This window comes from Rhipicephalus sanguineus, chromosome 7, assembly GCF_013339695.2.
Source record: "Rhipicephalus sanguineus isolate Rsan-2018 chromosome 7, BIME_Rsan_1.4, whole genome shotgun sequence".
Classification (NCBI taxonomy): Eukaryota; Metazoa; Arthropoda; class Arachnida; order Ixodida; family Ixodidae; genus Rhipicephalus; species Rhipicephalus sanguineus.
This window is the reverse complement of record NC_051182.1, coordinates 89,691,871-89,714,119: the sequence shown is the minus strand read 5'-3', so window position 1 is coordinate 89,714,119 and position 22,249 is coordinate 89,691,871. Positions and strand designations below refer to the sequence as shown.

Sequence of the window (22,249 nt, the reverse complement as noted above, 5' to 3'; positions counted from 1 at the left end):
TAGTAAATAAGCAGATAAGGAGACAAGGATGGCGCAGATATTACACGTTGGTTAAAATGAAATATTCAAAGTTACGGGATTTCAATCGTATTGAAATAATTATTCAGATAATTAACCTTCCGAGGCTCAATTTTTTTCCCCAAATGCGTCCAAAAATTGTGTATTTTTTATTGCTGAATTTTTCAGACAAACCTACCGTATTTACTCGAAACTAAGCCGATGTTTCTTTTTCGGAAAAACGATGGGCGAAAGTTGGGGAGGGGGAGTGTCGGCTTAGGTTCGAGTACAATGAATAGGTTTGTTTTTTTTTTCTTTTCTGGCCTTGCGGATTTCGGGTTTCCTTAGAATCGGGGCCGGCCTATATTCGAGTTAATACGATATTTAAGAAAACAATTGCCTAATTTTTGGGGGGATGACTCTAAAGTGACAAAAAATCATTTGTGTTAAATACAAATGATTTATTCGTGGGTTACAGCAAGATAGATTCTAAAAAAATACCGTACACGACTGTTCAAAAATTATGCGTTGAAATAAACGTCTGTGTAGTTCACAGCCGTACAAAAATGACTGCACGAAGTGGTGTTAGTGGAAACACAGGGGGAGAGAAGCCACTTTTGGTCCAGTCAGGATCACGTCGCCGCGCACGCTTTTGAGATGTCACTCACTCATCAACACCCGTGGCTTAACTCGTAAGTAACTCCTTGTATGACGGACTGACATTTACTGAATCAGCGGCAATTCGGAGGAATCACCGCTAGAGTTACTTGAGGCAGAGAAACTGGCGCGCCGTTCCATAGCGAAAGCAAATTGCGCGGGTGAGCGCACTGAAGTAAACTGTGTACTTGTGAAAGCGTCCGGATAGAGGAAAAAAGTCGGAAACCAACTACTCTGAAACCTCGGTGATACGAATCTCACGGGACCACCAAAATTATTCGTACCATCCGAAATGCGTATCACCAGAAAGCGTGGAAAATTAGCATGCGACAAAAGAAAGCTGGCGCACATTTTCATTTATTGTTTTTCAGGGCCACAGCAACGTAAGGAAGAACCCTGAATTATTGTCACTTAAGTTTTTATGTGTCGGAAATCATACCAGCACTCGTAAATATACGCTCCGTAAGCGCGTATTTAATTAATGAACCAGGTCCGTTGTGACCCGCGACAGCTGCATCCCCTTCGAAATTTTAGTATGCTTTTTTGTAAGACACTGCAGAGTACTGCAGCGAAAGTAACAAAAGAAACACTTTGACACGATGTATCAAGGCCACAGAATTACAGAACCACGGTCCTGTGTTATGATTTTGTTCTCGCGGAGTTGTTGGGGATGTTTTTTGGGAGATTTACGGCCGTGCCCGCACAAGTGCGACCTCAACGGTCGCGCATGCTGACGTTGTGAGGCCCGACTCCTTCGCCAAGAGCGTCCTCGCCTTCTTTCGGTCCTCGCCCACCTTTAGAAAAGTGTTTTTTCTTACACCGTGATTCTAACGATTTGGTGGTGCTGAGCGCATGCCCACGTCTTCCGCGACAGCGTGGACAGCCCCCCTTCGCACCTGGGCGGTAGCGTACGTTCGTATCAAACGTCGCTGGGTGAAAATCGGCTCGCAACAACCGTACTCCATTGCATTGCAGGCCAATGGGCCTTGGCCGGGACCAACGAAAAATTCGTATCACCCCGAAATTCGTATGAGCTGCGATCGTATCACCAAGGTTTCACTGTATGATCCTTCGTCTTATCGCCAATGAGACGGAAGCGGATTTTATGAGTCCCTGAAGCAGGAAACGCAACCACAGCGGCATCATTTGTATCAGTCAACGCCTGCACGGAAACAAGCGTAACCGCGTACCGGGGAGAAAGAAACGAGGGAGTAGGAAATCAGCCACCTTTTGAAGGACTCTAAACCGGAAAGCCATCAGTTTTGTGGGCGCAACCAGCGGGAACAGGCCGAAGAACGAAACCGAAACTATCCGGCGCACCACGTAGTAAAGCATAAAAAAAAACTGAGACATAGGAGCAACGGAAGAATTCCATGTATTCCCGCAGTGTGGAAGCATACGCCAAGGAAGATAAATGATCGAAAAAGTCGCGCGTTTAAACATACATGCATTGACGTACACGCACGGCTTTGACCGTCTTGTGGCCATTGCGGATGACGTACATGTACGTATTTGAACCTCAAAGGGTTAAACGGCTACTTCACTAGCTATTCGCGCCACACCTATTCAAGCGTGTACGCCACTCTTGTCACATAACGTTGATTTCTCGTGTCTACCCTATGTCTTGAACGCGGTCATGGCCTTCATGCAAGACGCCTACACATCAAGTTCCCTAAGTATTAGGTGCCCAGAACTTGGAGCTGGCCGTACCGACCGTTAGCAGGAGTAGTCGCTTCCAAGCGCCACCGTGGAGTTTCCACCTATTGTTTGTTTACTCAATCATTCTTGTCAATTACAAGGAAACATCTGAGTCCCCACGCATAGATAAATGACAGCACTGAAAAAAGTGAAAAGCAACTTTTCTTGTCGCTCTTCATGAGATCGCGGAAGTGCCCGAGGGAAGCAACGCACGTTGTTCCAGCAAAGTATATTACTTTATTATTGCTCGTGAAGCCATTATTCATTCAGGTTAATAGAGCACACCATATAAATGGCAAAACGTTCTAGAGGACATATTCATGAGAGAAATGGGGACACGTGTGTCGACAGCTTGTACACCTGATTATTTACACTCCAGTCCAATATTATGCCAAGCTGTTAATATCCTTGCATTCACTTTTATTGTACACATACACACGTGCACCTTCTCTGATACATTCTGAAATAAATGGCATATAGCACTCATTCATATCTTGTTTTAATACTTCCGGCAGCACCCATAATGCACACTGGGCTTTGTCTGAAATTCAGAGAAATCACACCGTAAGAACAATTACTCTTTCAGGATAACTTGGTTTCGGTTTATTAATTTTGGAATTTACTAACGAGAATATTTGCAATAACACAAATGGTTTGTGGGGTTCGCAGTCACAAAGAGACAATGGCCGCCTGAGCCACTGTAGCGGAGGCCTCCGGATAGTTTCGACCACCTGGACACTAACATGACAAAGTACAAGGCCTCTCGGATTTTTGCCTCTATCGGAATGCTACCGCTGCGGCCACGTTCGAAACTACGTATTTCAAGTCAGAAGCCGAGCACCGCCACCACTGAGCTACAGCAGCGGCTCCAATAACATTAATCCATTATTAAATGGGCCCTGCGACGTTTTTACGACTACCTTATTTAGCGCTGGAATGCGTATAGTAATAAATGTCGAGACGAACGCAAAAAGAATAATGAAAATTGGTGCAAGAAGTGTGATGTTATTAGTCTGCAAAGTTCAAAAGTCGAGCAGACGACGACAAGAAACGTTCCCTTTCGCTTTTTGTTCTCCCGCTGACGTCAAAGGCCTTTTCCCATCGCCGCGCGCATCTTATAGATACATACCGGCAGTCTCATCTCATGGTGGCCTTCACACAGTGCCTCGCCACCACTCTTTTTGACGGTGTTGCTACCATGGCTACGACGAACCACGTGCGTGAGCTAGCAGACGGTCTTGTGGTTTGTCGTGCAGTGCACACAATCAGTCTGGAAGACCTACCAAACCTCGAGCGCGAGCTCTTGCGACGTAACGATGGCTTGCATGTCGTGCACGCCATTGCAAATTGAAAGTGCACCGCCGAGCCCCGCGCCATGGGCGGGGTTCAGCGCAACGACGCAACGCAACGCAACGCAACTCAACGAATCGCTACCACCCGATGACGCGGACGGCGTCGGTTATAAAGCGTTTAGAAATTTTAAAGACGATAGTCTTTCTTGGGGAACTTAAACGCAGAAATCTTGGTCTGTCTGTCTTTCTGTTTGTCGGCACGTCACTCGATTCCGCCACGCGGCCAAAGTTGAACCACTTGCTTACCGCCCACCCATCTTGAACTGGTACGGCTGTTCATACTTGCGAACGTTGTCGATCAAAAAGTAAATATTACGCATATCTGAGGAACAGCATCATTAGGTATTTATTGGGTGGTGTGTTCCTTTAATAGAAAATACATAGATACGCAATTTTAAAGACCCTAGTTTCTTAAGCAGCGCTGAAAATGCGACTGCGCTGAAACTTGTCTTCCTCCGTTCCCTGTGTACAAGTTCATGTTGTGTTTCGGTTTCGGTTCAGTATTATATTGTACGAATGACAGGGGGCGCCGCTCTGGCATTCCTGTTTTACCCAGGCGACGTGTAAATAAGAGAGTTTGTGGAGAGTACTCGTTGAGTGCGGACGTTTCTTCTGCTTCAGCGCTTCGCGCCAACCGCGTGTTCGGGCTGGCTGGCGTCCCCGCCGGTCGCGTTGGTCACCGCCGGTCTTCGCCTGCTGCTGCGCTGGGACTACCAGCCCGCAACACAGCACTCATGTTTCCCGACGTATTGCCATATGGCGTCCATATCTCATGCAGTGCCTCTTCTGTCGTCTTTAGACGACATTTGCAGCGAAGCACGCAGATACACGGCCAATTTTTTCTTTGAGAGCATCGTGCCGAACTGAGCGTTGCGTGTTCCGCAGGTGCTGATGTGACCGCTATCGCCCGATGTCGCAAAAGGCAGAACGCGGAAGAGTATCGTTTGATTACCATTCCCACCTAGGGTGCCTCGACGCGCGCACATCGAGGCACCCTATTCCCAACAGTTTCACAGCGCACCAAGCGTCGTATTAACGCGATAGCGTTAAAGAGCTCGTATCGCAGAAATTCCGCCGTCGGCGTCGGTGTCGGCGCCGTTGGTTGTGAGCGAAAAATCATCATCTTGTTCGTGACCGAAAAATCGAAAAAGCTGCAAATAAAATAAATAATAAAAATGTTGGGTCGGAGTGAGAATCGAACTCATGCAGTCTGCGTGGCAAGCAGGTGTTCTACCACACAGCCACGCCTCTGCTTGGAGTTGACTGAAAAGAACTTTCATGCTTCCCAAAAATACGCGTCCTGTATACAGGTGTCACAGTACGAGATGTAATATCGCAGTAATATTGCGTGGTACAAGCGTACATTGCCATCGTGCGTCAGACCATGTCAATATCACAACGACTTGGTGCTTTAAAGACAGCCACCCATTACAAAGGCACACACCTTACTACGCGTATTCCCTTAAGACCACGTAGTGAGTGCATCGCAACTTCGAAAAAGTTTCTCGCGCATAATTGCTCCTGGTTTAAAGCATGCTACCCATTACATAAGGCACACAACTTAGTACGCGCATTCTGTTAACACTCGTAGTGTTCGAAGTGCGCACTAGGTGCAGGATATCGCTATCGCGTTCAACTCTTAAAGGCGAAGCTTAAGCGTCCCCCAATTTTTCGTTGTTTTGAAGGTACATCAGATAGAAACAGAAATGATTTGTTTCTGAGCAAGCATAAAAAGGGGTTTTATTCTTTTTAAGGCTGAGTAATATGGCCTTGCTCCCACCGTATTAATATTGCATGTTTCTTGTCTAGTGAAGCCAATCAAAACGCACGGACTTTGTCGTCTCTGCCAGTTGACGAAACGTCACATTCCATAAAAAATAGCCAATGTGCGTCGCTTTAGTCTGATAATCAACGTTGTTTATCTGGTGAAATAAAATTATAACAGCTTCGTTTTGGGCGTTGCCACTCGCGCAACGATGACGGCGCATCCCACAGTATCACAGCGTGTCGCAGGGCCCCTTTAAGGTGAAAGCCTTATATGACTCATGAGGTGAAAAATCAGACGTCGCGCATCTGTCGTCAAGTTAAACTCAGTCAAGCGACGTCATCCATGCCAACGACACTTACTCAGATAACGGAAGCACAGTAGGCGTCATGGGAAGTTCTAACAAAGGCGGTGGTACAGAGCAGGTTTGTGAAAAAGTGGCTACGCACAAGCAGAAGGCCGCTATCAGGCGCCCGATGGTGTGACGAGATGAATGGTTTGTCTTATTCGTCACGGAAGTGCACTACACCGGCAGAAACTATACGAGGGTGTACCCAAAAGTAACCGGACTTTCGGAGTAACCGGCGGAGGTATCGTATTGCGCAATTCTCCCGCTAGGTGAGCATCGTGCCACACCTTTCGAGTTCACTGCATCTGGCGGATTCTCCTCGAAAGCTCTGCTCTGGGTGCAGTCATTTTTTTGTGAAAGTAGGCGATACCTCATGCGCAGAGTTGGCACTTGTGCGCTTTGCTTCTGCTCCACGTTAGAGAACTTTCCTCACGTGAAAAACAAGGCTCGACGACGTGATAGAGTTTAGTAGCGCAAGGGCCAGGCGTGGCCGACGAGTGCTCTCTTAGAATGTAGGAAGTCACATGGTTGTACAGTGGCGAAAGCATTCTGTGAATAATATGTAAAAGCCATATAGAACAAAATTAGAACAGTGGTCTGTGGAATTACAATACATGTAAGGCGATGGTGACATTGAAGTGCATGAATACGTTATTAGATTCAGTGTCTCACCCACGGAATAAGCAGAAGGCGCGAGAGGAAAAGTGCTTTACTTAAACGCAATTCTCCAGCGGCAGCTTTTGCTGTGGAGCTGTGCCGCGAATCGCCTGGGTATGACACAAGGACTGCAAACTTCCTTTAAAAATCCTAGCCCTGATTCATAGTTAAAAAATGGCTGACTGCTACTGAGCATTGAAGGATGCAGTGCAACCGTTTAGTCAATCTTTTAAAGCGGGATTTGAAGTGCGGTATCTAGCCCACCACATTGATCATAGATGAGTCGGTTACCTGCGGAAAAAAATGTATGCACGTATGCTGTACGTACATGTGTCCTCTGTAAGCTAGGAGAATGCAACTTCAGGACGTCGTGTCTTTACATAGGTTGTTAATTACCAAGATATGAGTTAAATACACGTACCTTAGTATGTGTGCCCTTGTACCATAAGCCCCGGCGATAGCTCCTTAGCTTCTTTCGTATGACAAGCTTCATGTTTTTGGTAGGGATAGCTATAGAGGTGTTTGCCGTAAATATTGCGTCAGTTTCGACTACAAGCACGTTACCATACGTACGTGCTTCCGAGTACAAGTACCCGGGAGAATGGGATATGCTTCGTGAAAACAAATACCACGAGATAGGAAGCTCGGACCGGGACGTCGAAGGGTTAGTTAGAGCGAATACATTAATTTTGGAGGCATTAATTGATAACAACTGGCGTAGTACAGGGTGGGTTGAAGGTCTTTGGGAGACGCCGTCCTTTTGCAGTGGACATATGACAGGCTGATGGTGAGGATGATGATGATGATAATGATGATGATGATGGCCCAAAATATAAGTTCTACAACCTAATGAATGCACTTTGTGTACTATTAATTGTGCTTATTTAATCTCTTAAAATGTTGCAGAACATTTTACGGGGTGACGAAGACGTTACGTCGGCAAAGTTGCCGACATGCTTCCAAATCCTGACGCAGTCAGGATTTGGAAGCGCAACTCTGGGAAGTCCAACGAGCCCGCGATGTGGAGGAGAGGCTAGGCCTATCTGTCCAGACGTGGGCGTGAGCCGCTACGTGCTAGATTACGCCCTGAAGACCGCAATGAAGTCTTTTTTGTTTCGTTCCAATCATAGTATCAATAAATATGGCGGCTTTGGAGAAAACACTGCCGAGAAAGCGGAACATACATTTATAAATCAACGTTCCGACTCCCGCATGGAAGCCTTGTTCACAATGATGTACAAAACAGGAAGAACCGGGATGATACGCGTTTGAGCACATGATGCAAGGGGCGAGCGTATGTGGTAACTTTGGTCGGCGTCTGTCAGAGTTTTCGTAACGTTTATCACGAGCACAAGAGCACACGACCGCTCTTAAGTACGACCGAATTTTTCATTTTCATTTTCTAATAATCTTCGCGCCACAGATTATTGCATATTGTCAGGACGTCAAGGCAGGGGTCCTAATGCACAGAGCAAGAGAAGAGGAGCAGCTCGGTCATTTCATTACCGCGCGCAAGCGAGTTCTTCGTCTTTGTCGTTTCTATCTTCTGTACATAGCATATGGGCATTTGTGTTGTTGTCTTGCTTGCAGCATGCGCGTGGCAATATGCTTCAACTGCGAATGCAGGATTTTCTGGTTCCACAACGCTGGATTAGGAAAAGTTACGACCGAGTGCTGTATAGCACACACACCTGCTAGTGACGTTGGTACATTAGTGTAAATCTCTGTGCGTGTATACCTAAAGTGGAGTCCAAACAAATGTAGCTAGGCACGTTTCTGGACTTGTATTGATAATCCGCCACACTCTAGTATCTGTCATAGCAATGGCGTGAACCTGTTTGCTCGAGCTGTATAACAACTTTGAAAAACTGAAACTTCCAAATAATCGCGTAGCCTCCTTACGCGGAGTGAGAAGGGCTCTCTTTCTCCGCCGGACAGCTCGCCTTTGAAGTGGTACACGTGTAATTTATGATTTCTGATTAAACATCCAGATTATGCCTTTACCTTGGGAAACTATGGGAGCCTGAAGGGGGTAATTTCGAGATAAAGAAACCACTCATTCGCCTCGACAGTGCAGGATTCCAGCTGGTTTATCCTGAAGGGGCGAATTGCAAGGCATGTGTACAAAATATAAATAACCCACAACATTTTCAGGCTGGTGTGTGTGGAACACAGGTACACCACGGCACTTTGCCGCTGGGCCTTGATTGTAGGAGACTTACACAAGCTGGAAACATATCACGATGACACCACATGATGACGTCCAGGTGTGACGTCATCACTCACACTGAGAAGGTCAAGCGAATCTTTGGACAGGACCTTGCGAGACTTTGCGAGGTTGCCTGATACTTTGCGAACCTTGGAAGGCCTCAATAATTGGAACGACAACACAACCACCTAAATATTTCGCTTTAAAAGGCATCCGCTGTGCACTACCCCCGTTGCACGCGAGAAGGGCGTGATAAATTAAACTTTTAGATACAATAACTTAATGTGTTTTACATGAGGCACAACTGTTAGCATCGATTGTAAAAGGATTCCCAAGACTTCATGCTCAGCTGCGATCAGAAATATACTTGTCTTGTTTCAAAATACAAAGTAGATATACTTTGAACGCTTAGCATGAATCTACCTTCAGGTACCTAATTAAACATTGTGTCAAGGCCCACTAGAAGAGGAACTTGGGCTGTCTGCAGATAGTTTAGTAGTTCTGTGAGTCTGTAACTGCTGTATAAAAAGATCCTCACACTGTTTCACAATGAAAGTTGCAGTGCTTTCTTATTAGCAGAAGGAATGTACCGACAAGTTCATACGTCTATTTCCGCGCGCGCTTCTTTTTTTTATGTAACCAGCCCACAACACGTGTAACCACTGCCTTGTACAGGTTGCGCCGGAATATATAGGGGCGTTCTGCACTTTTTCACAATCTTCCGATAAGCTCGTGGCGCAACGCCTACACGAGTTTATTCTGGAACTAATCCGGTCACTAAAATGACGCTCGAATCTTCGATGCCACATGTATCAGTTTGTTTGACGACCGAAGACTGTGTGCGCCGATATCGTTGCATTTTGAGTGTAATTTTTTTTCTGGGCACAGGTTCTGCGAATAAAGAGTTTCGTCCTTACCGACCAAGGTTGTGTACCTTACCGACAAATGGACCAAGGTTGTGTAAGTGACAATTAGGACTGAGCGGATGATTGCAGGGCATTAGCGTTGCATTATGCGCAATGTGGCAAAGCTCTCTTGCGTCCTGTACTCTAGAGAAGGGTATGAGCAGTGTCAACATCGAGGACGCATCGGGCAGCTTCATTGCTGAGGTGGTTACCACTGATACCATAATGTCCCGGCAGCCATTGTAAAATATATCATTTTCTTGATTAGCAGCACAACGTAAAATTTCGACGATATAGGACCTCAACTGACGGTACTTCCTGTGTTAGACACCGTGCGCTTTGAAGGTCTGCTTTAGATTCGTAAAATATGGCCCGTTCACTAGGGAATGTCTGTGTAATAGGTACCATTGCGGCGCGAAGAATGGTGCGTCCCGAGACCGTAGATTTTGTGCAGAGTGATGTCTTGAACTTGACGACGATCGATTGACGTTGTACCTGTTGTGCTTCAGCTTCTTGAGATTCGTTTATGTGCAGGGCTGTAGATTGTCGGCTCCATTCAATTCAGCAAGCATGCACCGGACGGGCAGCAGGAAAGATTGAAGTAATTGTACTTGCGCACCCCTGCAAGAATGTAGTCATTGTGCACAATGAGCACGAACGTCTCGGACGATCATGTACGGCTACGGTCGCTTACAACCTAGAAATAAATACCAGCTTGCTGATTCTTGCTGATTTGCAAAAACTTGCAATCTAAGAATTGAAAAACACTTGACCCTGTTTAAAATATTGCGTTTATCTGTGCAGTGTTGTCGGAATCTCTGCCGAAATGGGGCAGCAATTGAAAGCCGTCGAACTAAAGCCAGTGATGCGAACGTATTAATATGGAGAAATACCCTACCTAAAATGTGTTAAAGGTGCTTGAAGTCACAGAAACGAGCAAATGAGAGCGCATAGGGCATCTGTGCGAGTTTTCTCGTGGTGGGACAGTGACGGCTGTTGGTGGAGCTCACATTTATTTTTGAGCTTCACATGCATCTCGAGCCTCCGCTCATGTTGTGGGATAACTCAGTCGCGGCATTTCGGGAGAAGTTCCTGTCGGTAGACAACGACTAGCGCATCCGACGCTAGCTGAATGCCGGAAAACAGCACTGAAGTGAAGGTACACGAAATTATGTTCGGGCCATGCAGGAGCTCTTTCACCGCGCTGATCCCAGCGTCGGTGAGAATGTTAAGGTCTCAGACGTTTTGCGACGGTGCAAAACTCGCTTCAAGCCATACATCTTTGACAACACCCTTTCCTCCTTCGTGGAACTTGCAAGCTTCGCTCGGTAAATTGCGGAGGTGCACTCTGTGGAGCAGCACAATGCTCTGCCACCCCATGCCGACGCTGCACTCGAGCCAGTCAGCACCTGTAGGGAGATAAACACTGGGATATTACTTTCGTACTTTACTCGACCGCGAACTTCCGCGGCTGGCCCGGGCAGACAACTCTTGGCCCCATTGGCTGAAACCGTCCGCGGTGGCGGTGGCCCTGTACTTGCAAGGTTAAAACGCGTTCTTGGGCTAGTTCGTGAATGGTCTGAGAAAATTTGACAGTCGTTAGTTGGCACTAGTCCTGTCATTTCTTGTCCTCGTTTCTTTGTGCCTCCAAATTTTGTCGGACTTCCATGGTTACTGAGGACGACGATTCTTCGCCACCGAACCGGTGCACTCCCTCAAACCGGCAACAAAATCTTCTGAAAGCCGGATGCCCCTCCCGTGCCGCTTATAATACGCAGGTACCGAGAGGCTACAGAGAAGACGCAAGCCATGCTACAGAGATGGTCAGCATGGACACAAGAGTAATGAGTGCTCTGCGATGCCCTCGACTCGGCGTGTTTACATCCAAGGAAACGGCTACAGCCCGCGGAGGTTGATATACACGCGGCAGCCTCTCCCTAATTGGAGATTACATTTGATTTAGCTTTGTCTAACGTGTAAAGGGCAACTCGCACAATGTAGCACGCGCGTGAGAGCTGTTAATGACACCCTAATCAAGGCACCAGTTCCCGGGCGTCTTGTTTCCTTTGACGAGAAAGGCATGCAGACCGCGTTTTAGCCATTGTCCTGAAATGGGAGCACAGTTGTTGCCAACGACGCCCTGAAAACAGTGCTCATCTCATCCTGTTTTCTAAGCTGGAAATTGGGATACCGTTTTAAACCTGTTAGGATAGTATCCACCGGTAAAATCGAATCAATCATTGTATATTTTACAATATTGAAACATTCCGGCGTGCACAATACTAAAGGCAGCGTGGCACTAGCGCAGACAGTACAGGCTCCAGTATGCGCCAGCCCACTGCAGTGAATATTCCAGCGTTTTCAGTGATTTCCAAGGCGCCTCAGCGCCTCAGCCGTGAAGCCAGCGTCCCCAAAAGTGAGATCGAGATCTTTCATAATGAGCTCATCGAATTGCCATTGAATCTGAACGTGCGCCTATGTTCCCAGTACGATACAGTGTTAAAAAAACATACTGGTTTCATGCTGGATCACTGGAACGACGCTGGTTCTGGCGATCAGGCTCACAGGTTTATGGGTGTCACAGGCACTAAGGACTAGGTAAGATCCTTCGTATTGAGACGGCATTTTCTCCGACAGGCCAACAGGACGGGTCGGGACAGCAGAGGAATCATAGAACCAGGGGACCAGCGCAAGTCTCTGTGTCGTTGGTCGCACAATTGCCGTTTGTTCTCTTGAGAGGTCTGAAGGCGAAGGCAGGCAATTTACCGTGCATGGGAAACCTGGGTGATGGCGTGAAGGGCGCATTCGGTCGTTGGTGCTGCGGAAAAGGGAATGGCTGTGTCTAGGACCAATGGTGGTTCTAGACGAAACAACGGCTAAAATGCACAAAATCCAGCAGTGTCATGGCACTGAGAATTAGAGGCAGATGTCACGTATGGTAGAGCAAGATCCCAGTCGCAGTGGTATGAAGAGACATACTTCGCAATCAGTCTGTAAGTCTTCGATTCAGACACTCTTTGGGGCCATTTGTTTTTCGATAGTATGATGTAGTGAGCGTGTGACTCGTTTCACAAGACTACATGATATCTCTTATAACTTTAGACAAGAGTTTGAGGCCATGGTCCGGATGCAGCTGCCGTGGAGCTCCATGTTGCAAAATCACATTGCTTAGAAGGAACTCGATGACATCTGTGGCGCAGCTTGGTGGAAGCAGTAGAGTGTGGCTCCGCGCTTGGCCTAGTCTCTGGCCGCAGCTATGCAGTTGTTGGCGGAAGTGGACAGACAACAAGGGTTCAGTAATTCTAAGCCAACGCGCATGAAGGGCTCTAACGAAATTTCGAGGGGTTGAAGGCAGCCGGCGGTCATTGTTGATTGCGTTTGCGGCGCCGACCTGTCTCAAATGCCGCAGCATATCTTCTGACGGAGCATGCAAGCATTGGAGAAAAGAAGGGTCAGCGGATCCGGTCGTAAGCGTGACACACCAAGGTGACCGGCAGTTGGAAGGTGGCGAAAGTCGTGGAGAGCAGCCGAGCGGAGTTCTTTAAAAAATAACAAGGAGTCGGGCTGAGTAATCTGGGTGAACGTTATGGTCATATAGCGCCCCATCTTGAATGACGAGCATACGATTCGAGATGGTCAATGATGGTGCGCAATGATGCAATATGACGTTGCTCATCGGCGACATGCAGCAGCTGGAAAACGCAAAAAACGCAAGCGTCGATGTCAGTGCCAGGGACGCTGCTCGGTTCACCTACTGAATAACGAGATAGACAGTCTGCTTCATGGTGCAGGTGTCCCAACTTGTTCGCCTCTGAGATACGCTTCGGCAGTGCCCGAACACAAAGTTTACCCAAGCAAATCACCAGGGCCGCTACCAGAAATTTAATTGAACAACTCGGCTCGCTTCCATTATATTTGTCATCTTCAGACACCGAACGTGAACCGGCTATTATGTTTGCTGCGCCGGCTTTCGAGAAATCGAAGTTTTCGCGTGGCTCTATAAAACCCGCATTTTAATGTAACGCGTCATTCAGGCCCGTAGCCAGGAATTTTTTTCGGTGGGGGGCACTTGCTGAAAACCTTGACTATTTGAGAAAAACGCCTATTTTCATGATTTATTTTCGATAAAACACCATCTGTCGTCAAAATTTCGGGGTGGGGGGCGGGCCCCCTGCCTCCCCCTTGGCTACGGGCCTGGCGTCATTCCTTCATAATCAGCGTATGCAATGGCGTATGCAATACCGCAACTATAAATTCACAGATGTCATATAGTAATAATACAATGTAATACTCTAATAAAAAAAACCCGCGTATTAAGCTACGACTTGTTTAACTTGAAATGGTATAGCGCATTACGGGGAAGAAGAAACGGCCTAGCAGACCGACACAAGAGGACAGAGCGCTAACTTCCAACTGAAGTTGGAAGTTAGCGCTCTGTCCTCTTGTGTCGGTCTGCTAGGCCGTTTCTTCTTCCCCGTAATGCGCTATACCATTTCAAGTACGACGAACCAACTCGCCCAATCTTCAACACTTGTGGACTTGTTTAACGACACTTACGTAGGATGCGCCTCAAACACCATTAAAATTCGCGATGACGAGCATCCGTCAATGAAGATGTTCTTCAGACTACAACATTTTTTAATTGTTTAACATTCTCGAAAGGAAACGTCGCATGCTGAAAAAGAATTTTTAGCGCAAACCTGGCACCTCTGTAGATATCACGTGCTCTGATAAAAATAGAAGATCCAGCGCATAACCTATCCCAATTTCTTTTTACCCAGCGTAGGCACACCACCGCTTTTTTTGTGATATGGCAATGTGCGTGAATTTTATCCACAACATTAAGAATATTACAACCTGGTCATATAAAATAGTTGCGTTCAATATATTGATGTTACTCACCTCCTTTATTTACCTTTCTACACAACACGAAACAAGTGTTGGTGGCATGTTTGACTAGAAAAATTCCGAATAAACCTAGCCGAGGCTGCTTTTTGTCTGCAACAGTGTATAATTCAATATTAGAGATTATTCACGATCGCAATGTACCCGTTGCCAAATATTTTCAGAGCGTCATATGCATTGTAGGCCATCAGCATAGAAAAAACGTGGAGGGCGCTTGAGCTTCGCTGTCAAGACTAGAACGCGATAGCCTCCTCGGACCGTGTTCTTATTGCCGTTCCAATGGCTAGCCTGGCTTCGCTTCTTCGTCGACTAATAACAGTGCCGCACGGAAATCCACAGTGCGGACGCGCGCCGCCTCCTATATAAATGCATCAGGCGCGACGGAACGCGGAAAGTGCGCACGTGGTGGGCCATTTGCGCCATTTCACAGGATTTCTGCCAAGCCGCTGAAAAAATCCGAGATGTGGGTACCCCCAACGCTAAATGTTGTATGTAAATAAGTCGCCGTTAGTAAACTAGGAGATGTATGCATGCAACCACAATGGAGCAAGCCCAATTCTTGCCCCAGTGGCAACCCCTTCTTCGATGGCCACTAGCCCTCAAAAGCACCCACCGATGTTCGCCGGCCTTCGTGGCGAAGACATTGAAGACTGGCTGGAGGGGTATGACCGCGTGAGTGCCATCAACCACTGGGATGAGCCTGCGAATCTCACCCACGTCACATTTAACTTCACAGGCGTGCTACAGATTTAACTTCACAGGTGTGCTACCATGCTACAGATTTCACGAATTGGACCCCTTTTACACTTCACCTACGCAAGATTTTTGCCAACCCGTCTGTGCGCTTGCTGGGCGTGTTCAACACACGGGCGAGTGATACACTTCTTACAACGAAGGCGTGCTCGCCCTCTGCCGCCGCGTCGACACCTCCATGGCGGAGAATGACCGTGTGCGCCACCTACTCAAAGGTATTGGGACTGTCGCTTTCAATGCGCTTGTAGTTGAGAACCCCAAGACCGTAGCCGATATTGTCGCTACATGTCAGCGCCTCGACGAACTTCGGACCACACGCCTGCAACCTGACATGTCTGACCAGAGGCCAACCAACGACCTCGAGCTGCGTGCATTCATCCGCTCAATCATCCCAGAAGAACTCCACGCACAAGCTCCGCCGTGCCATCTCGAGGTTCGTACGACGCCACCTGGTGGCAACCTACGTGACGTCGTAAGGGCGGCATTGGCTTCCATGACTGGCACGCAGGTCCCGAGGCCGCATCCCATGCCAACCCCAACTTATGGTCAGATTGCAGCCATAACACCACAGCCCCAGCCGACACCACTACAGCCGCCTGGAGCGCACTGGCTCGCTCAGCTGTCTCACACCAAGAGCGCCAGTCCACTCTTACAACGCCTGGCACACTCCTAGGCCGATTTGATTTTATTGCGGCCTCCGTGGCCATACTTGAAGATTTTGCCGACGCCATCAGCAAGACGAAATACGAGGCTACGACGACTTTGAACGGGGCGAATTTTGAAGCAAAACTTAAAGGCGAGCTAGTTGGTACTGTTTCATAACGGTATAATGGGTCGCAATATCGTCGCCCATACCAGAACACAGCCCACGTCGATCACAGTCCCCGCAGAACTTCGGCCCAGTTGGTCGTTCCTGATTTCCGCGTCGTCGCTCGCCTTCACGGCTGCGGCGCTCCTCTTCCCCACTTCGAACAGCTACGGGGATTACGGGGCGACCTATGGGGCTGACCATCGCACCTGGCCTTGTGCGATTGAATGACGGTAGAGCGTTGGTCGCCGCACTTAGCCCAACTTCTTCACCAGTGATGCTGCCCCAGGGCACTGCTGTGAGTTGCTTCGCTAGATAGATAGATAGATAGATAGATAGATAGATAGATAGATAGATAGATAGATAGATAGATAGATAGATAGATAGATAGATAGATAGATAGATAGATAGATAGATAGATAGATAGATAGATAGATAGATAGATAGATAGATAGATAGATAGATAGATAGATTGACGCTCAAAGCGCCAAAGGTTCGCTAACAAATGCTTCGCATTTGAAACATTTCGTGCAAACACGGACACAGGAGAGTAGTCAAGACACCAGAAACGCCGCTAACAACTGAAAAATGACACAGCGGCGGAACCGAAGGTAGACACAAATATTTATCTGCGCATTCCCACGTTAGAGGCCATACCTATCAATCAAGTCCGAGTAGTTGTCTACGTCAGAGATAGCTGTTCACTCTCTCGACTTTTCTCTCATATCCGTGTTTCCACGTCATGTCTTCTTAACATGAATACCTACCAACTAGCTCAGCCATATTCTAAGTTGGTCATTCTCTTTACTTCTGTACTTATTTATCAATTTACTCGAGTAAGAATAGAAGGAAAAAGTGTACTGACGCACCGAGATATAAATATATTACTTATCAGTTTTGTTTCTTTATGCAGAGTGTACTAGGCCCAAGACTCCAAGAATATGCTACCCAGCGAGTTGGGTCGTCGCCCTTAAAGGCAGGAGGACGCGGCAGCGTTAAGGTCAGGCAACAATCGTGATATTTCTGGAGAAGAAAAAGATACTACAACTTCTGGGGAGCTATTCTCCCCAAAGGAGATGTCCACAGTCCATTTCGGCAGAGCGCATTCAGTGATTCGAAAAAGCGGTGAGCCGTAATCACCTCGCTCTTGACCACGTCGCCGCACTGAACCCGCCAACACATTCCTAGCGTAAGAAGGAAGTGGACGAAATACACAGAAAGAGGAACTTTTCAAGTCTGAATTTGCATATGAATGTGTGCCAGATGTTTGGGAACGGTTCAGGGAATGCGTGCCCACCTTACAGCTGCGTTAGACGAGCGGCCGCATTAAACCTAAATCGATGGCTAACAGGATCGAAAGACATGTGCACCGAAAATCGGATCTCTGAGGGCTGCGTTCGTTCCATTGAAGCGCATTCCGTCCCTGTCATTTGTGTCCAGTGTGTTTGAAAGCTTCGTGATCTCAGGATGGTGCTGCAGAACAAGAACCGGAAACAGGGGGCGCGCTTCTCGCCGAGCTCCCGCTATTCAGCGGCCGCTGAAATGGACAGTTCATTACATGGACACATCGAGAAGAGCTCCTCCAGCGAAGTGCTGTACTTTATTTCAAAATTCCCAATTCGAATTAAAAGAAAAGACTAACGGCGGCGCGCCGCAATTTTTGCGCGGCGGCGGCGGCGGCGGCGGCGGCGTCGTGATCTCTCTTGGGACTTCGGCGGCGGCGCGAGCGGCGTAACCAAAAACAGGCGGCGGCGGCGGCGCGGCGCAGCGGCGCACACCTCTACACCAAACCTGCTATTATGTCACCTGTCTGTACGACGAAAATAAGTGACAGGTGGTAACATGACAATCATGACATGCATTTCTTGTAGGGCATGATTTACATTCCGCGCTCATGGCAGACTCGCGGCCAGTTCGATACCTGCAACTGTGTAGAGCAGTGGTTCTCAAGCCGTCGATGTGTCGGGAACCCTTGTCGACTGGTCGAAGTGATGTTGGACCGCTAGAGGTGAAGAACCAGGGGGGGGGGGGTGTGATGGAGTAGGCTTAGTTTTTAATTGCGGCGTTGGGCAGCCGATGCGATCTTGTTCAGAATGTTGGTCCAGTTCCTGGAGCTGGACCTGGGGCTTGGAATAAGTTAAAACTCGCCTCCAAAATCTTTTTTTTTTCGCGAGCCATGGCGTCGCGGACCCCTCAAACGGCTTCGCGGAAGCCCATTTCAGAACCACTGGTGTAACTACTATTGATTCTCTTTTGCCGCTGTGCCCCATTTCAACAACATCGCCGGGCTCTCCGGTATGACTTGATGATCGGCCTTTTATTGAAGGAAACACCTTGGGAGTCTGGCCTCACAACAAATCAGCCCAGAAAGCCACACGAGCCCTCCTGCAGTTCTTGAAGGCAACATAATTGAGCGACCGCCTGTGATACGCTGCACTGTGCGCGTATTGTCAAATGTGTCTTTTTCTTTTTCGCCTTTTCGCAAGGGCAGCACACTGGATGTAGTCTAGTAACCTTTCCTATATTCCTTCTCTGTCTGTCGTCGGCTAGGCACCCTGTTTTACACATGCTCATTCGTTCAAATATTGGACAGTGCTGAAAAATTCCTGCAAAATCAACATGTTTTCTCACCGGGAATTTCAGAAGAGACGGCAGCTTTGTCCATGTTCCACCCCACGTGATACTTGATCTCTGTTACCCTGCAACGCAAGAGCGTATTGTGAGTTGCCTACTAATATCAAGCAGGTAAGTTAAGTGAATTTACCGAGAGTGTTACTCGGTGTAAATGCACTTTGCCAAATTTAAACGTCGCAAGTAGAGTGTCACACGCAGATGATTTCACTATTTTCAAAGTGCGCCCAGCCACGGTGGTCTAGTGGTTATGGCGCTCGACTGCTGACCCGAAGGTCGCGGGATCGAATCCCGGCCGCGGCGGCTGCATTTTCGATGGAGGCGAAAATGTCTGAGGCCCGTGTACCTAGATTTAGGTGCACGTTAAAGAACCCCAGGTGGTCGAAATTTCCGGAGCCCTCCACTACGGCGTCTCTCATAATCATATCGTGGTTTTGGGACGTTAAACCCCAGATATTATCATTCTTTTCAAAGTGCGTTCACAGAAGGCACTTTGCTGGACGAGCACCAAGCCTCGCTTCCAGTGGTTTAACTGGTACTAAAATGCGTGCAATAAAAGGGCGACTTCAGTTGTTGAACAGCCTTTTACAAAGTAGTTTGTTTAGCGAGAAGAGAAACAGCACATTAAAAAAACGAATTTATTGGGCATACAATTGACGGTGTGGTCGCTATTAATCATTCATTTTGAGTGTGCTTCTTTTATTTGATTAGGTTTTATGCTTGTATTGGTATCTTCAGTGTTCAGGTTCAGTTCCGCCCAAATTTTGACGAAAACGTGGGTGCCGGTGATGCGGTCCACTGCGAAGAAAAGGCGAGTCGAAGACTAATGATATCGCATTCCTTCGTTGTCGACTGCCTATGCCTTTTTAGTTTGGCGACTGACTTAGTGGATGACGCAATTCCCTTCAGAGCTTGGGCTCCTGCGTTAACACTCATGCACCGGTGACAAAGCTTTTTTTCTACTTTAGTGTATTAGTTTCTTCCGCCACTACATAGCGGGTGCAATGAGTTCTACTTTATTTCTTAAATATGCTTCAATAAACGTTAGCTCTTCCACTGCTCCCTAGAGGTCACTGGAGGGTTTCTCAGTGTAAACGGAATGCCCTAGCCATATAGAGCAGTGGCTTCAAACTCACCTCATCTAGAGGGCCTCAGTCACAAGATTTACTCCCGCAGGGGCCAGGACAGTAGAGAAGGTGGAAGCGGGAGGGGAGGAGTGGGTGGAGGGGGGCGGAGGATTAAGCAAAATATCATCTAACGCTTCCATTTGCAACAACGCATTTCCCATATTGCATATATGGATAATTTCTGAAGGGGGTTAGGCGTTAGAATTCGAGATACATATCGGTACTGCTCTCCAGAGGGACTGAAGTCTGGGCGACGCTTCTGAAACGCAAGGATGTTTTAACGCGATAGCGTTAGAGAGCTCGTGTCGCAGAAATTCTGTCGTCGATGTCGGGACCGTTGGTCGCGTTGGTTGTGAGCGAAAAGTCATCCGTGAGCGAAAAATGGAGAAAGGAAATGGACAACTATGTCCATCTAGCGGAAAACATATCAAGCCAATGCCGCCTTTCCAGAGGAGGCGTTGTGGTGCGATCTTGTACGCGTTACAAAATAAACACGGAGGCGTGGCAGTACATCCAGCCGCACGTGACCGCACGCGAATGGCCCATTTGAACCGCGACAGACGTCACGGCTCTGCATTGACCAATCGCGTGCGGTCACGTGCGCCTGGTTGTCATGCCACGCCTCCGTGTTTATTTTGTAACGCGTATAAGATCGCACCACGGATCAAGCAAACAGCAAACGCTAGATAATGTGCTGCCATCTGTGAGGCATTGTGAGACTCTTCATGGCCTCCGAGATGGCGAGCGCGCGGCGTGCATCTTGGAGGCCATGCGACTCTTGCTTTAGATCAAAAACCTGTATGTACAGGCTGTTTCACACTTAGGGGAAATCTCGGAGCGCGTGGCATCGGGATGCGGCCAGCGCTGCAACCACGCGCCGTCAGCAGCTCGCGCGTGCGCAGATGTACAACTCTACACCCTTGAAGCGTCTGCGCATGCGCGAGCTGCTGCCGGCGCGCGATTGCAGCGCTAGTCGCATGGCGATGCTAGGCGCTCCGACATTTCCCCTAAGTATGAAACAGCCTGTACCATTCTCGCGCTCGCGCATGTGTGTGTCTATGTGCGTGTGTGTGTAACAATACACATTAATAAGTACGCACTTAGTGGTTGAAGTGCGCACCAGGGGCCGGATTTCGCTATTGCGTTCAACTCTTAAAGGCGAAGCTTAAGGGTCCCCCAATTTTTTCGCGGTTACGTTTAACACATGGTCACTGGATGAGGTGCCTCGCGAAGAAACAGATGGTTGAGGCCAGTTCCGTCTCATTAGCGCACCCGAACAGAGCGTTATTATTCACAACAGGCGCGTATTCATGCGAGTGCCATTTAACAAACACGCAAACATTTTATTCCTTGTGATGCCGCGTATTGCCACCAAAACGTCCGCGGGTCGCATGCGGCCGGCGGGCCGCGTACTTGAGATCCCTGGGAAAGCGTCGTTGTAAAAAGCCGCTTAATCACGGCCTGACGGTGTTCCCTTCCCCTACGTGCACATCGTTACTGGGGTACTCAAGGAACATAAACAGAAGATACTAATGATAATGCATAGAAATCTCGGAGCAAACTAAAAAGACTTGGTGCACCAAAAAAATGAGCAATCCAGAAAATGCACAGCCATCTCAGGATATCTACCAGAAGCTTGTAGTATGTTTAACTCTCGCATGTGAAGCTGTAACAGCGTGGGGTCTTTTGCGCACGCGAAATTTGATTGTCTGTTTGCACGACTGCTTAGATTTTAATTCGGTCCTATTTTTCTACGGCTGAACTTTACGGTGGGGTATATCTACAGTCACCGTGCATCTTTAACAGCTCGGAAAGAATTTATTTGACCTAGTCACTTTTCAGTTCTGCCACTGTGACCTTTTCATTGAATTGTGATATTTTCGCATTCTTGGACCTTCAAACGCTAAAAGGACATAAACGCCCGCGCTTTCACCTGCCAGACTACGCAAGTACTTTGACGTCTTATCCACGTTGCTATGTACTACACAAAATCAAGGCGTTTTTAATCCACTCAAACTAAACATATCTTACTCCTCAAAATGCCCGTCATGAGTAATTTTTGCAACTTTACCACACGGAATTCCGAACTTCCTGTATATCTCTTCATAAAACTAACTGTAAAAATCATACGTACTGTTCTTCCCAACCAGATACGTGCTGTCCATTTTTGATCTGAAAAGAAATGAACAATATTGAGCCAAAGAAGGGTCCACTTACACTTTCTCGTATTATTAACGCAAAAGCTTTACATGTCTCGTTGCGCGGATACCTTGAGAGGAACACAGCAGGCGAGTGAAGTTTAGCGAATCACACGAGACCTTCCCATGATGGTGTTCCGTTGGAAACTGATCATGACGTCAAAGACAGCCGGAATTCGTGTGGTCACCATGACATCGTCAGATTACACCATCGTGTGGTTGTGTGTGTGTGTGGGGG

The 22,249-nt window shown here is 47.7% G+C and overlaps 1 long non-coding RNA gene across 1 annotated transcript; it reads right to left on the bottom strand.

The window, feature by feature from the left end:
* Window positions 1-2,761: 2,761 nt before the first annotated feature.
* Window positions 2,762-21,987, bottom strand: LOC119400777 (uncharacterized). The gene is made up of 4 exons (XR_007416737.1): window positions 21,948-21,987; window positions 18,687-18,754; window positions 14,492-14,587; window positions 2,762-2,893 (listed from the first exon to the last, which is right to left on the bottom strand). It is a non-coding gene; the product is annotated as an uncharacterized LOC119400777 (long non-coding RNA).
* Between the last annotated feature and the right edge of the window lie 262 nt (window positions 21,988-22,249).